Below are 17,517 nucleotides of genomic sequence, written 5' to 3' on the forward strand. Positions count from 1 at the left end.
CACGTGACCCAGATCATGCCCACTTGGCCTTCACAGCTCAGTTCGCAGGCCCCCTTCTCCAGGGAGCCCTTCTGACCTCCTGCCCGCCTCAGACCCTGTCCCAGGCCCTGGTGTCCCCACTCCTGGCACTGCGTAGGGCTACTTGTGCTTCCCTCCCCCCCGCCCCCACCCCAAATTATAAGCTCTGCAAGATAGGGTCTCACTCCTGTGTGTCTGGAATCCTGTGCCCAGCACAGAGCCTGCAACGCAGCAAGGGCTCCTTCAGTCACCACTGCTAACTTTGTCTTGGGGTCAGGCTGGGACGTTTAAACCAGACCCCAGTAAGAGTGTAGATATACTGGCAGGGATATAGATACCGAGCAGAGCACTGGCTTCCCAGCAGCCTCGCGGCAGACAGATACCAGCTATACCAACATTTAGACCCTCGGAGAGAAGGGTGTTCTTTTCTCTGTCTAGAAACTGCCTTCCAAGAGTGGTTTCCTGGCTGAGCATGGTGGCTCACACCTGTAGTCCTAGCATTTTGGGAGGCCGAGTCAGGCAGACCACTTGAGGTCAGGAGTTCGGGATCAGCCTGGCCAACATGTAAAGCCTCGTCTCTACTAAAAATACAAAAATTAGCCAGGCGTGGTGGCGGGCGCCTGTCATCCCAGCTACTCAGGAGGCTGAGGCAGGAGAATCGCTTGAACCTGAGAGGGGGAGGTTGCAATGAGCCTAGATCGTGCCACTGTACTCCAGCCTGGGGGACACAGCGAGACGCCATCTCAAAAAAAAAAAAAAAAGGTTTCCTGGCTGAAGAGCTGAAGACCTACCCCCTTGTCCACAAGAGTGACAACTAGCCCTCCCCTCCCCCAGGATCTTTCAGTAGAAGACAAACCGGGGAACTCTCCCTGGGACAAACAGAGATGGATGGCCCGAGTGGGCAGGGGTGGGGCGTGGAGAGGCTTGCTCGCATTCAGTCTTGCGAGTGGGCAGGGGTGGGGCGTGGAGAGGCTTGCTCGCATTCAGTCTTGCGAGTGGGCAGGGGTGGGGCGTGGAGAGGCTTGCTCGCATTCAGTCTTGCGAGTGGGCAGGGGTGGGGCGTGGAGAGGCTTGCTCGCATTCAGTCTTGCGAGTGGGCAGGGGTGGGGCGTGGAGAGGCTTGCTCGCATTCAGTCTTGCCAGTGGGCAGGGGTGGGGCGTGGAGAGGCTTGCTCGCATTCAGTCTTGCGAGTGGGCAGGGGTGGGGCGTGGAGAGGCTTGCTCGCATTCAGTCTTGCGAGTGGGCAGGGGTGGGGCGTGGAGAGGCTTGCTCGCATTCAGTCTTGCGGACGGTCAGGCCTGGCCCAGGTAGATGTGCTTCCATTCACCTCACGTTCACAGATGAGAGGCACATGGAGCATTTCCCCAGGACACTGGAAGCACTGGGCCAGTCGAGCAACACAAGGATACCCTGGGAGGGAGGATACCTGGGCTGTACTCTTTCTTCTACCAGCTTAGATACCACGACACCCTTCCAACTGCCATCCCCTAACCACACGACAGCCAGAGATCATCTTTGAAACAAGGGCTGGATCACTTCCTTCCTGGCTTACAACCCCCACCACCACCACCACTCCCACCCCCAGTCCCTACCAGGGATTTCCTGTGGGCCGAGGATGAAATTCCAAGCACTCCACAGCTGGCCCCAGGCACATGAGGCATGGCCCTGCCTCCATCCTCCACTTCCACTCCTGGCCTCACATCTCCCCTCCCCCTCACACCCTGCACCTGCCTCAGGGCCTTTGCACAAGAGTAACAACTAGCCTTCTCCTCTTCCAGGATCTTTCAGTAAAAGACAAACCAGGGAACTCTCCCTGGGACGGACGGACAGACGGGTGGCCCTAGTAGGCACGGGTATGACACGGAGAAGCCTGCTGGCATTCGGCTGTTCCTAGGCCTGGAACACCTTTCCCCCAATCTTCCCAGGCTTCCTCTGCCTTACCCAACCTACCCGTCACCTCCTCCAGAAGCCTTCTGACCATCGCATCCATGGAAGGTCCCCACCCCCACCCCCTCCAGGGCTGTGCCTCACTACCAGCCCTATCTCAGCTGCAGCCCTGGGACTCTTGGTTCCTGTGTCTCTCTCCCTCACCGGACCCCACCTGGCCCAGGACCTGCTGGTCTCACCATCCTGCTTGTACTGCTCCAGTGCTCAGCAATGCCTGGTCTACAGGAGAATGTCTCCCAGGGTCTCCTCCGCTGTGCACACATCTTGGGGCCCCTGGGAATGACCTAGGGGATGGCTGAAGACCCTCCTCTCCTCCAGCCATCTCCCTCAACTTCCCCTAGTATCTGCCTTGCTGGCAGCTCCATATTGTGTCTCTCCCTGCACTGGCCTAGCACACGGAGGGGAGAAGGGAGTGCCTGCTTCACGGACATGGGTTTCCTGCTGGAACTTCACCGTGGAGATGGTTGTGCAACATCGTGAATGTGCTGTATGTCCCTGAATTGTACATTTTAAAATGATTTAAATGGCCAGGCATGATTGCTTACGCAGCTTTGGGAAGCTGAGGCAAAAGGATCGCTTGAGCCCAGGAGTTGTGGGCTGTAGTGTGCTATGCTGAGAGGGTGTCCACACTAACTTTGGAATTCACATGGTGACCTCCCAGGAGCAGGGGACCACCACGTGGCTTAAGGAGGGGTGAACCGGCCCAGGTCGGAAATGGAGCAGGTCAAAACTCCCAGACTGATCAGTAGTGGAATTGTGCCTGTGAATAGCCACTGCACTCCAGCCTGGGCAATACAGCAAGACCCTGACTCTCTTTTTGTTTTTCCTTTTTTTTTTGAGATGGAGTCTCACTCTGTCACCCAGGCTGGAGTGCAGTGGTACAATCTCAGTTCACTGCAACCTCTGCCCCCTGGGTTCAGGCAATTCTCTTGCCTCAGCCTCCTGAGTAGCTGGGATTATAGGAGCTTGCCACCGCACCCACCTAACTATTGTATATGTAGTAGAGATGGGGTTTCACCATCTTGACCAGGCTGGTCTTGAACTCCTGACCTCGTGATCCACCTGCCTCGGCCTCCCAAGCAGCTGGAACTACAGGCGCCTGCCACCACTCCTGGCTAATTTTGTTTTTTGTATTTTTAGTAGAGACGGGGTTTCACCATGTTAGCCAGGATGGTCTCACTCTCCTGACCTCGTGATCCACCCGCCTCGGTCTCCCAAAGTGCTGGGATTACAGGCCTGAGCCACCGCACCCAGCCAACAAATTATTTTTTAAAAATTCCACACCCAATGTCAACTCTGCCTCCAGACACATCTGGAGTCCAATCCTCTCTCGTTCCCCCACTGTCCCCACCATGGGGAAGGCCTCGTCACATCTCACCTGGCCTCCTCACGTCTACCTTTGAAGCATGGGGCACAGAAGAATGCAGCTAATACAGCAACCATATCACATCTGGTCCTGCTCTAGACCATCACTCAGAACAAAAACATAGGCTTGGCCAGGCACAGTGGCTCACTTTGGCAGGCTGAGGCGGGTGGATTGCCTGAGCTCAGGAGTTCAAGACCAGCCTGGGCAACAACAGTAAAACCCCGTCTCTATTAAAACACAAAAAATTAGCCGGGCATGGTGGCATGAGCCTGTAATCCCAGCAACTTGGGAGGCAGAGACAGGAGAATCGCTTGATCCTGGGAGGCGGAGGTTGCAGTGAGCCGAGATATCGTGCCACTGCCCTCCAGTCTGGGTGACAGAGCAAGACTCCATCTCCAAAAAAAAAAAAAAAAAGGTTTGGCTGGGTGACATGGCTCATACCTGTAATTCCAGTACTTTGGGAGGCTGAGTTCAAGACCTGTCTGGACAACATAGGGAGACTCCATTTCTGGAAAATAATAATAATTAATTAATTAAATTTAAAAATTAAAGCCGGGTGCTTTGGGAGGCGGGTGGATCACCTGAGGCCAGGACCAGCCTGGCCAACATGGCACAATCCTGTGTTTACTAAAAATACAAAAAAATTAGCCGTGCGAGGTGGCAGGCACCTGTAATCCCAGCTATTCAGGAGGCTGAGGCAGGAGAATCGCTTGAACCCAAGAGGCGGAGGTTGCAGTGAGCAGAGATCGCACCACTGCACTCCAGCCTGGGTGACAGAGCACGGTGGCACACACTTGAGCCCAGGAATTTGAAGTAACAGTGAGCTCCAGTCACTGCACTCCAGCCTGGGAGACAGAGGGAGACCCTGTCAAAGAAAAAACCAAAAAGAAAGAAAAAGAAAGGCTTTCCAGCAGTTCACAGGCCTCCAGTGGCCTTTTGTGACCCAGTCTTGTCATCTTGCCTCCCCAAGTCACCACCTGCTCTAGCCCGCCCGGCCTCCTGATGCTCCTGGAACAACCCAGTCCTGCCCCGAGTGCAGGGCCTTTGTGCCTGCCACTCCCTGTGCTGGAGTGCTCTTCCCCCGACACCCCTTGGGCTCCCTCCTGCCTCCTTCAAATCCTCACTTGCATGTCACCTTCTCAGCAAGGCCATCCCTGACAGCCCTACCCCTGGGCTTTCCCTTCTACATGTCACCCCTGGCGTATCTGATTTGATTTCTATAGTATGGCCTCCCTGGGGATGGCAGCCTGTGAAAGCAGGGATTTTTGTCTGTTTTGTTCCCCAGAGCCTACAGCAGTGCGTGGCACATAGCAACTTCATACACACCTGAAAAATGAATGAGCCATTTTCCAGGGGAGGACACTGAGGCCCAGGGGGCCAGAGCCCTGTCTCTCAGTCACACAGCTGTGACAGGCAGCACGCGGGACTCCTCCGGGCATCTCTCCCAGGCTCCCAGGTCCTTCCAGCTCAAGCTGCTTGTTATTTTTGTTAGTATCCATCCCGTGGAAGACTGAGTGTCCTCACAGCTTTCTCATCTTCTTGCTGAGAAGGCAAATATTCAAAAATACTTTGACAATGACATTCTCCAGTTCCCGAGGCTGTGTGCGATGCCAAAAATGATGTGACTGATTAGCAGACCACGGGGCCCAGCAGCCCGAGAGGGGCGCCAGTCCACACACCCTGGCATCTGTGCTCCCGGGGAAGAGGGCCTGGGGCCAGGTCAGATGCTGCCTCTGGCTGCCTGAGAGCCCCTGGACCTCTCAGGGCCTCAGTTTCCTTTTTTTTTTTTTGAGACGGAGTTTTGCTTTTGTTGCCCAGGCTGGAGTGCAGTGATGCAGTCTGGGCTTACCACAGCCTCTGCCTTCCAGGTTCAAGCGATTCTCCTGCCTCAGCTCCCGAGTATCTGGGATTAGAGGCGTGCGCCACCATGCCCGGCTAATTTTGTATTTTTAGTAGAGACAGGGTTTCTCCGTATTGGTCAGGCTGGTCTCAAACTCCCGACCTCAGGTGATTCACCTGCCTCGGCCTCCCAAAGTACTGAGATTACAGGCACAAGCCACTGCACCCAGCCTGTTTTTATTTTTATTTTTTGTAATTTTTGGAACAATGTGAAGTCATGTTTCCCCATTTATAAATGAGGGGGCTTTTGGCTCAAATCCAGACCCAAATTTTGTGTGCTGCAGGAAGCTTCAGTGCCCAGTCCCTAGAGGACAATGCGGCAACTCAGGGCGGGGTTTGGTGTTAATGTCATTCTTCCTGACAATCTGGGAGCTCCCAGACACCTGAGGTTCATCTAGGTTCCTCGAGTCATCTCCAATACCCTGAGTCTCATTTTGTCCCAGGTGCTGGGGACACAGCAACAGGATTTTGTGTCACCAAGCCGCATCCCCCTCTCAGCAGGGCCTGGACTTTGTGCTCCTGGTCACTTCCAATGGTGCCTGGCACACGATCAGTGCCCAAAAACGAAATTCCAGTGATATCAGCCATTATCCTCCAAGGTCAACTCTCTGCTGGTCACGGTTCCTTTTGGGCCAGCCTTATTCTACCCTCAGAACAACCTCAGGAGGCATCTAGGACAGCAGACATTGCTCCCATCTGACAGATGTGGAGACTGTGGTCCTGAAAGAGGAAGTAACTTTTTATTTTTTATTTTTGTTTTTGAGACGGGGTCTCATTTTGTCCTTCAGGCTGGAGTGCAGTGGCATGATCACGGCTCCTGGCAACCTCGACCTCCCAGGCTTAAGCGATCCTCCTCCTCAGCTTCCTGAGTAGCTGAGACTACAGGTGCACATCATCACTCCCAGCTAATTTTTTGATTTTTAGTAAAGATCCTGTCTCACTGTGTTGCCCAGGATGGTCTCGAACTCCTGGACTCAAGTGATCCTCCCAGCCTTGGCCTCCCAAAATGCTGGTATCACAGGCATGAGCCACCACACCCAGCCAGAAGTGACTTTTGCAACACCCCACAGGGACTGGTGTGTTATATGCTGAGGTAACTGAATACCTGACATGGGTAACTTACAAAAAAACAGGAATTTCTCACAGCGCTGGAGGCCAAAAGTCCAAAATAGAGGGGTCTGCATCTGGTAAGACTTTGCACTTTGTGAAAGGTGGAAAGAAGAGAAAAAGAGAGAGAAAGAAGGGGACTGAATGTGCCCTTATATCATGAACCCACTCCCACAATAAAAAATCCACTCACTCAATAATGGCATTCAACTATTCCTGAGGGCAAAGTCCTGTTGATCTGAACACTTCCCATTAGGCCCCACGTCCTAATGTTGCTGCACTGGGGATCAAGTTTCTACACGTGTGTTTTGGGGAATGTATTCAAACCCTAGCATTCCATCCCTGGAATTCATGCTCCAAATTCATGTCTTTCTCACATTCAAAACACATTCCATCCCAAAAGCCCCAAAGTCATAGCTTGCTCCAGCACCAATTCAAAAGTTGAGACTTCAGAGTCTCACCTAAATCAGAGATGGGTGAGACACAGGCACCGTTCATCCTGAGGTCAATTCTCTCCAGCCACAAGCCTGTGAAATCAAAGAAGTTATCTACTTCCAAAATACCGGCATAGGCTAGACATTCCCATTCCAAAAGGGAGAAACAGGAAAGAAAGAAGAGGTAACTGGTCCTAAATAAATCCAAAGCCCAATAGGCAGACAACATTAAATCTTTTTTTTCTTTTTTTTTTTTTTTTTTTGTTTTTTGAGGCAGGGTTTCACTCCCGTTGTCCAGGCTGGCGTGCAACGGCATGATCATGGCTCACTGCAGCCTCCGACTCCCAGGCTCAAGGAATCCTCCCACCTCAGCCTCCTGAGTAGCTAGGATTACAGATGCCTGCCACCATGCCCAGCTAATTTTTTGTATTTTTGTAGAGACTGGGTTTTGCCATGTTGCCCAGGCTGGTCTCAAACTTGTGAGCTCACACCATCAGCCCGCCTCTACCTCCCAAAGTGTTGGGATTACAGGGATGAGCCACTCTGCCAGAAGTCATTAAATCTTTTTTTACTTTTTTTTTTTTTGAGACAGAGTCTCACTGTGTCGCCCAGGCTGGAGCGCAGTGGCGCAATCTCGGCTCACTGCAAGCTCCACCTCGCAGGTTCATGCCATTCTCCTCCCTCAGCCTCCGAGTAGCTGGGACTACAGGCGCCTGCCACCACGCCCGGTTACAGGAGTCATTAAATCTTAAGACTCCAGAATAATCTTCGAGTCCACGTGCTGCCTTCTGGGCACACTGGTGTGGAGGTTGGGCCCCCAAGGCCTCAGGCAGCCTCACCCTGAGGGCTTTGCTGCTGCTCTTAGGCTGGATTTGCACACTGGTAACACTACAGTTTTTTTTTTTGTTTTTGTTTTGAGATGGAATCTCGCCCTGTCACCCAGGCTGGAGTGCAATGGCACAATCTCAGCTCACTGCAACCTCAGGCTCCCAGGTTCAAGCGATTCTCCTGCCTCAGCCTCCCAAGTAGCTGGGATTAATTACAGGCACCTGCCACCACACCCAGCTATTTTTTGTATTTTTAGTAGAGACGGGGTTTTCACCATGTTGGCCAGGCTGGTCTCGAACTCCTGACCTCATGATCTGCCTGCCTCCACCTCCCAAGGTGCTGGGATTACAGGCGCGAGCCCCCGGGCCCAGCCTAGAGTTCTTGTCTTGGGGACAGCCTCACTGTCCTCCATCTCCACAAGGCATTGCCCTAGTAGGGGTTCTTTGCAGTGGCTCCACCTCTACAAAAAGTCTCTACCTGGGCCCCCAGGCTGTAGGTAACATCCTTGAAATCTAGGTGGAGGAAGCCATGGCCCCACAGCTCTTGCAATCTGCACCTGCAGAATGAGCACCACATGGATACCACTAAAGTGTATAGGTTGTACTTTACAGAGCAGTGAGTCAAGCGGCACCCGGGCCAGCTTAGGAGGCCAAGACAGCCAGATCACGAGGTCAAGAGCTGGAGACCATCCTGCCAACACAGTGAAATCCCATCTCTACTAAAAATACAAAACGTAGCCAGGTGTGGTGGCGTGTGCCTATAGTCACAGCTACTCAGGAGCCTGAGACAGAAGAATTGCTTGAACCCAGGAGGGAGCAGTTGCAGTGAGCTGAGATGGTGCCACTGCACTCCAGCCTGGGCAACAGTGAGACTCCATCTCAAAAAAAACAAAAACAAAAAAAAACGAAAGTGGTGGCTTGGCCACAGCCTTTATTTGCTCTCCTCAACATACCTTTCATGCTTTATATGGCCAGGCTGCAAATGTTCCAAATCTCCCCATTCGGCTATAATTATCACATTATAATTTCTTTTTTTTTTTTTTTTTTTTTTTTTTTGAGACGGAGTCTCGCTCTGTCGCCCAGGCTGGAGTGCAGTGGCCGGATCTCAGCTCACTGCAAGCTCCGCCTCCTGGGTTTACGCCATTCTCTCGCCTCAGCCTCCCGAGTAGCTGGGACTACAGGCGCCCGCCATCTCGCCCGGCTAATTTTTTGTATTTTTTTTTTAGTAGAGATGGGGTTTCACCGTGCTAGCCAGGATGGTCTCGATCTCCCGACCTCGTGATCCACCCGTCTCGGCCTCCCAAAGTGCTGGGATTACAGGCTTGAGCCACCGCGCCCGGCCACACATTATAATTTCATCTTTAAATCATTTCTCAGCTGGGCAGGGTGGCTCACGCCTGTAATCCCAGCACTTTGGGAGGCCGATGCAAGAGGATCACCTGAAGTCGGGAGTTCGCGACCAGCCTGACCAACATGGAGAACCACCATCTATACTAAAAATACAAAAAATTAACCTGGTGTGGTGGCACATGCCTGTAATCCCAGCTACTCAGGAAGCTGAGGCAGGAGAATCGCTTGAACCCAAGAGGTGGAGGTTGCAGTGTGTCAAGATCATGCCATTGCACTCCAGTGTGGGCGATAAGAGCAAAACTCTGTCCAAAAAAAAAAAAAAATTGGGCTGGGCGCGGTGGCTCACACCTGTAATCCCAGCACTTTGGGAGGCCGAGGCAGGCAGATCACCTGAGGCTGGGAGTTCAAGACCAGCCTGACCAACATGGAGAAACCCTGTCTCTACTAAAAATACAAAATTAGCTGGGCGTGGTGGTGCCTGCCTATAACCCCAGCTACTCAGGAGGCTGAGGCTGGGAATTGGTTGAACCCGGGAGACGGAGGTTGCCGTGAGTCGAGATCGCGCCATCGCACTCCAGCCTGGGCAACAAAAGCGAAACTCTGTCTCAAAAAAAAAAAAAAAATCATTTCTCTCCTCTCTAATTTTGCTGTCCACAGTTAAAAGAAGCCAAGCAGCTCTTTCAGTGCTTTGCTGCTTAGAAATGTCAGTTCAAGGCTCTTCAATTCTGCCTTCCGGGTGGACCTGGTGACTCATGCTTGTAATCCCAGCACTTTGGGAGGCTTAGGTGGGAGGATTGTTTGAGCCCAGGAGTTTGAGACCAGCCTGGGCAACATAAGGAGACCCCGTCTCTAAAACAATACAAACATTAGCTGGGCATGGTGGTGAGTAACTGTAGTCCCAGCTACTCGGGAGGCTGAGGTGGGAGGATCACCTGAACCAGGGAGGTCGAGGCTTCAGTGAGCCATGATTGCACCACTGCACTCTAGCCTGGGCAATGGAGCAAGACCCTATCTCAAAAAAAAAAAGGAAAAATAATTCTGCCTTTCATAAAATCATCAGGCATAGATATAATATGGTCAAGTTTGTTGCCACTTTACATAATAACAAGGATGACCACCTCCTCTAATATCTAATACCTTGTTTCTCATTTTCATCTGAGACCTGTCAGAAGACTCCACTGTCCACATCCCACCAGCATTCTGGTCATTATCACTGAAGCAATCTTGAAGTTTTCCACTCTCCCTGTAGCTGTTCTCTTCCGAGCACTCACCAGAATCCTCCAAATGCTCCCTTTATAGCAATGTCGGCGTTTCTGGCCTGCTCCTCCCAGTTCCAGGATTCACCCATCACCCAGTTCCAAGCCCGTCCCCACATTCAGGTATTTGTGACAGCAGCAGCCCCAGCTCTCCGTACCAATTTTCTGTCTGAGTCAATGCTGTGTTGCTGTAACAGAATACCTGAGATGGGTAACTAATAAAGAACAGAAATTTATTTTCTTTTTCTTTTTTTTTTCGAGATGGAGTTTCGCTCGTTACCCAGGCTGGAGTGCAGTGGCGCGATCTTGGCTCACTGCAACCTCCGCCTCCCGGTTTCAAGCGATTCTCCTGCCTCGACCTCCAGAGTAACTGGGATTATAGGCACCCGCCACCACGGCCAGCTGATTTTTTTCATGAGGGCAGAGCCCTCACAGCCTAACCACCTCTCATCAGGCCCCGCGACCCAACACTGTTTTGCTGGAAATTCAGTTTCCAACTTGTGCTTTTTTGGGGAAACATTCCAACAGTAGCAGGCCTGGGGGGTCAGAACTCAGGGGGCCAAAGTCCCCACCCTCCAGAAGCTCATGGTGTGGCTGGGGAAGTGAACACATCTACGGAGCTCCAGAACACAGCACCAGGGGCGGGAGCGACGCTGCAGCGCCAGGAAGTGAGGGAGCCACCAGCGGCAGAAGCTCCAGATTCTTCCCAGCGCAGGGGAGGCCCCCCTGTTCCCAAGCAAAGCTGGGGACAGAAGAGCTGGAAGGACATTCCAGAAGGGGGAACAAACTGAGAAAAGACTCCAGAGAGTGAAAGAGTGTGATGTGATCCTAGAAAAACATCTACCATGACCACGCTTGAGCTCTGTGAGGAGACGTGGTAGATGATGGAGCCGGGGAAGGTGACGGGGCTTGAACGCCAGGCAAAGGTGCTGGGACGCTATCCTCTAGGACAGGGGGAGCAACCCGTGGCCTGTGGGCCACATCTAGCCCACCACTTGTTTCTGTACAGCCCATGAGCTAAGAATGGTTTTTCACATTTATAAATGGTTGGAAAAAAATCAAAAGAAAAAAATAATATTTTGTGACACAGAAAAATCGTATGAAATTCAAATGTTAGTGTCTATAAATAAAATGTTATTGGAACACAGGCACACCCATTCGTTTACATATTACATACGGCAGTTCTTGCACTACAACAGTAGAATCGAGTAATTGGTCCATATGGTCTGAAAAACCTAAAATATTTACTTACTGGCCCTTTCCAAAAGGTTTGCCAACCCCTCCTTTAGGAAGTAGCCACCAGCCGGCCGGGCGCGGTGGCTCAAGCCTGTAATCCCAGCACTTTGGGAGGCCGAGACGGGCGGATCACGAGGTCAGGAGATCGAGACCATCCTGGCTAATACGGTGAAACCCTGTCTCTACTTAAAAATACAAAAAAAAAACTAGCCGGGCGACGAGGCGGGCGCCTGTAGTCCCAGCTACTCGGGAGGCTGAGGCAGGAGAATGGCGTAAACCCGGGAGGCGGAGCTTGCAGTGAGCTGAGATCCAGCCAATGCACTCCAGCCTGGGTGGCAGAGCAAGACTCCGTCTCAAAAAAAAAAAAAAAAAAAAAAGGAAGTAGCCACCAGCCAAGACAATGGTTCCCAAAGGGGATTCCAGAGAACACGTCCCATAAAATGCTTTGGGAGAAAAGGGTACCCCAGGACAGGCGTGGTGGTTCACGCCTGTGATCCCACCACTTTGGGAAACCGAGGTGGGTGGATCACGAGGTCAGGAGATGACTAACACGGTGAAACCCCATCTCTACTAAAAATACACAAAATTAGCCAGGCATGGTGGCACGCGCCTGTAATTCCAGCTACTCGGGAGGCTGAGGCAGGAGAATCACTTGAATCTGGGAGGTGAAGTTTGCAGTGAGCCAAGATTGCACCACTGCACTCCAGCCTAGCAATAGAGCAAGACTCCTCTCAAAAAAAAAAAAAAAAAAAAGGCTGGTTGTGGTGGCTCACTCCTGTAATCCCAGCACTTTGGGAGGCCAAGGCAGGTGGATCACCTGAGGTCAGGAGTTCAAGACCAGCCTGAAAACCCATCTCTACTAAAAATACAAAATATTAGTTGGGCATGGTGGTGCGCACCCGTAATCCCAGCTACTCAGGAGGCTGAGGCAGGAGAATCGCTTGAACCCGAAAGGCAGAGGTTGCAGTGAGCTGAGATCACAGCACTGCACTCCAGCCTGGGTGACAGAGCATGACTCCATCTCAAAAACAAAGAGAAAAAAGAAAAGGGTTCCCCAGTCAAGTATGCCAGGAAAGGCAATGACAAGTCCTGCACAAAAGAACCTTATTTAACTCCTGTGGATCATTAGGGGTGGCCACAAATATTCAGACCCTCTCTTTCCAGGTTCACGGGAGAATTTCACACCCCCTTCAAGTTAGGAATTGCTGAATGACTTGCTTTGCCACTGAAATGTGAATAGAGGTGACCTGTTATCTCTGGCTGAAGGCGTAACCAGTCTGAGGACTGAAATGCGAATAGAGGTGACCTGTTATCTCTGGCTGAAGGCGTAACCAGTCCGAGGGGAACTTGCCACTTCCTCTTTCTCTTCCCCATGCCAGAGAAGAGAAACTTCATCAGCATGTGTCCTGGACTGAGGACCTTTGGGGCAGGAGCCCTCACTGCCACCTGTGGTGGGCATGAAGCTAGAATCCGTGACCTGAGTTTTGTGCTGTTGCACCATTACAAAATGAGCACAGGAGGGTGGACGGGAACTCTCTGTACCTTCCACTCAGCTTTTGCTGTGAACCTAAAACTGCTCTAAAAATAAAGTCTATTAAAAAAAAAAAAGAGCAGAGGATCCAAATTGACATTTCTCCAAAGAAGATACACAAATGGCTAATAAACACATCAAAAGATATTCACCATTGTTAGTCATCACAGAAATGCAAATAAAACCACAGTGAGATACGACTTCGCACCCACTAGGACGTCTGTTAGCAAAAAGACAATAAGAAATGTTGGAGAGGAGCTACTCAGGAGGCTGAGGCAGGAGAATCGCTTTAACCCAGGAAGCGGAGGTTGCAGTGAGCGGAGATTATGCCATTGCATTCCAGCCTGGGCGACAAGAGTGAAACTCTGTCTCAAAAATAAAAAAATAAAAAATAAATGAAGTGTTGGAGAGGATGTGGAGACACTGGAACCCTCCTACACGGATGGTGGGAATGCAGAATGGGGCAGCCACTTTGGAAAGTGGTGTGTCCGTTCCTCAAGAAGTTAAACATAGAGGTACCATATAACCCAACAAATGCACCTCGAAGTATGCACCCAAGAGGAATGAAAACACAGGCCAGGCGTGGTGGATAATGCCTTTAATCACAGGACTTTGACAGGCCAAGATGGAAGGATCACTTGAGCCCAGGAGGTTGAGGCTGCAGTGAGCCATGATAGTGACACTATCCTCCAGCCTGGGCAAAAGAGCAAGATCTTGTCTCTAAAAAAGAAAAAGGAAAAGAAAACATATGCGGCCGGGCGCAGTGGCTCACACCTGTAATCCCAGCACTTTGGGAGGCTGAGGCAGGTGGATCACCTGAGGTCAGGAGTTGGAGACCAGTCTGACCAATATGGTGAAACCCCGTCTCTCCTAAAAATACAAAAATTAGCTAGGCGTGGTGGCGCACGCCTGTAATCTAAGCTACTTGGGAGACTGAGGCAGGAAAATCGCTTAAACTTGGGAGGCAGAGGTTGCACTGAGCCAAGATCATGCCACTGCACTCCAGCCTGGGTGACAGAGCAAGACTCCGTCTCATAAATAATAACCAAACATATGCCCAGCCAGCTGCGGTGGCTCACACCTGTAATCCTAGCACTTTGGGAGGCCAAGATGGGAGGTTGTCTTGAGCTCAGGAATTCAAGACCAGCCTGGGCAACATGGCAAGCCCCATCTCTACGAAAAATACAAATATTACCCGGGCATGGTTGCTGTGCCTGTAGTCCAGCTACTCAGTTGGCTGAGGTGGGAGGAATGCTTGAGCCTGGGAGGCAGGGCTGCAGTGAGCCGTGATCGTGCCACTGCACTACAGCCTGGGTGACAGAGTGAGACCATGTCTCAAAAACAAAAACAAAAAAGGTCTGGGCACAGTGGTTCACTCCTCTCTAGTAATCCTAGCACTTTGGGAGGTTGAGGTGAGATCACTTGAGCCCAGGAATTCCAGACCAGCGGGAGGCTGAGGTGGGAGGATTGCCTGAACCAAGAAAGCTGAGGCTGTAGTTTGCCATGATCACACCACTGCACTCCAGCCTCGGTGACAGTGAGAACTTGTCTCAAAAAAAAAAAAAAAAAAACTGGCCGGGCTCGGTGGCTCAGGCCTGTAATCCCAGCACTTTCGGTGGCTGAGGCAGGTGGATCATGAGGTCAGGAGATCGAAAGCATCCTGGCTAATACGGTGAAACCCTGTCTCTGCTAAAAACACAAAAAACAAGGCCAAGCGCGGTGGCTCACGCCTGTAATTCCAGCACGTTGGAAGGCCAAGGTGGGCGGATCACAAGGTCAGGAGTTCGAGCCCAGCCTGGCCAATGTGGTGAAACCCTGTCTCTACTAAAAAATACAAAAATTAGCTGGGCGGGGTGGTGGGTGCCTATAATCCCAGCTACTTGGGAAGCTGAGGCAGGAGAATCACTTGAAACCAGAAGGTGGAGGTTGCAGTGAGCCGAGATCGCGCCACTGCACTGTAGACTGGGGGAAAACTGAAACTCCGTCTCAAGAAAAAAAAAAACATTAGCTGGCCGGGCGCGGTGGCTCAAGCCTGTAATCCCAGCACTTTGGGAGGCCAAGACGGGCGGATCACGAGGTCAGGAGATCGAGACCATCCTGGCGAACATGGTGAAACCTCGTCTCTACTAAAAAATACAAAAAATCAGCCGGGCGAGGTGGCGGGCGCCTGTAGTCCCAGCTACTCGGGAGGCTGAGGCGGGAGAATGGCGTAAACCCGGGAGGCGGAGCTTGCAGTGAGCTGAGATCCGGCCACTGCACTCCAGCCTGGGCGACAGAGCGAGACTCCGTCTCAAAAAAAAAAAAAAAAAAAAAAAACATTAGCTGGGCATGGTGGCACGTGCCTGTAGTCCCAGCTACTGGGGAGGCTGAGGAGGTGAGCAGGGGGAATCGCCTGAACCCGGGAGACGGAGGTTGCAGTGAGCTGAGATCATGTCACTGCACTCCAGCCTGGGCGACAGAGCGAGACTCTGTCTCAAAAAAAAAAGAAAAACTAAAACAAGAAAACACATGCCCACAGTTCACACAAAAATATATACACAAATGTTCATAGCTGCATTCGTAACAGCCAAAAAGCAGAAACAACTTATGATCCATCAGCTGATGAATGATTAAACAAAATGTGGTATATGGATACAACTGGAACATTATTCAGCTACGAAAAGTAATGAAGGGCAATATGGATATATCTTGAAAACATGCTGAAAAATATAATTGCCAAGCTGGCCTCCATTAAAACAAACCCCCGCAAATAAATAAATAAATAAATACTGCTCTGCAAAAGATAATATCAAGATGGCAGAGAAGGAAACATCAGGAAATGGTCTTCCTGCCTAAACAATTACACTGGCAGAATCTGCTTGATGTGACTATTTTGAAACTCTGGAGTCTATTGAAGGCTTGGATGGCAAAGTGCAGTTCATTTTGCTCAATTTCAGCTCTTAGCAGTTTGGCAGCTACCCATTTCCCACCCCAGCCTGCAAAGCAGGCAGTAGCTGCAGGTGGTCCTGGACCAGCCTGCACACAGCTTGCAGGAGCCAGAATGGGCAAACGCTGCCTGTCCTCCAGATAACAGTGATCTGTGCTGTGGTAACTGACTGCTGCCTGCGGGGTTAGGATATATATTTGTGCACAGATCCTGGTTGATAACTCCCAAAGACCTTGTTATAGTCTCTTTTTAAACTTTTTTGGGACAGGGTCTGGCTCTGTCCAACAGGCTGGAGTGCAGCTGCAGAATGGGTCACTGCAGTCTCTGCCTCCCAGGCTCAAGCGATTGATCCTCCCACTTCAGCCTCCGTACCTAGCTGAAAGGACAGGTACATGCCACCAAACCTGGATGTTGTTTGTAGTTTTTGTAGCTACGGCGGGTCTCACTTTATTGCCCAGGCTAGTCTTAAACTCCGGAATTCCAGGATTCAAGTGATACACCTGACTCACTGTCTCAAAGCATTGGGATTACAGGCCATGAGCTCCTGAGCTGGCCATTTATTTATTTTTATTTGAGATGAGATCTCCCTATCTTGCCTAGGTTGGTCTCAAACTGCTGGGCTGAGGAATTCTCCTGCCTCACCCTCCCAAAGTGCTGGGATTACAGGCATGAGACACTGCAAAGTCCTGTCTTTTGATACAATGTCGGGAGTGTTCAGCCTCAAGGGCAGGCCTCTGACCTTCTCCTTCCCTCCTTTCATCTGCCCCAAGGCAGGACTTTAATCCTCCCCACCCTTCTGATTGTGGGGCTTTGGACCCTTCCCAGAGAGGCTCCTGCCCTATACCCTGGGGGAAGGAATGTGGAACTCAGGAAGCTTCCATATGCTAACACTTTGGGAGGTGGTGGCGGAGTGCAGATCACTTGAGGCCAGTAGCCTGGCCAACAAGTTGAAACCTTGTCTCTACTAAAAATACAAAATAAGGCCAGGCGTGGTGGCTCACGCCTGTAATCCCAGCTCTTTGGGAGGCCGAGGTGGGCGGATCACGAGGTCAAGAGATCGAAACCATCCTGGCCAAAATGGTGAAACCCTGTCTCTACTGAAAATACAAAAAGTAGCTGGGCATGGTGGTGCGCACCTGTAGTCCCAGCTACTTGGGAGGCTGAGGCCAGAGAATTGCTTGAAACCGGAAGGTGGAGGTTGCAGTGAGCCGAGATTGTGCCATTTTACTCCAGCCTGGGTGACAGAGCCAGACTCCCTCTCAAAAACAAAAAACAAAACAAAACAAAAACAAAAATGAGAGGGGTGTGGTGGTGCATGCCTATAATGCCAGCTACTCAGGTGGCTGAGGCAGGAGAATCGCTTGAGCTTGGGAGGCTGAGGTTGCAGTAAGCCGAGATCGCGCCACTGCACTCCACTATGGGCGACAGAGCCAGACCCTGTCTCAAAAACAAATGGCCAGGCGTGGTGGCTCACGGCTGTAATCCCAGCACTTTGGGAGGCAGAGGCGGGCGGATTACCAGATCAGGAGTTCAAGACCAGCCTGGCCAACATGGTGAAACCCCGTCTTTACTAAAGACACAAGAAAAATTACCTGGGCATGGTGGTGTGTGCCTATAGT

The sequence above is a fragment of the Trachypithecus francoisi genome, unplaced genomic scaffold, assembly GCF_009764315.1.
Source record: "Trachypithecus francoisi isolate TF-2019V2 unplaced genomic scaffold, Tfra_2.0 Lachesis_group3, whole genome shotgun sequence".
Classification (NCBI taxonomy): Eukaryota; Metazoa; Chordata; class Mammalia; order Primates; family Cercopithecidae; genus Trachypithecus; species Trachypithecus francoisi.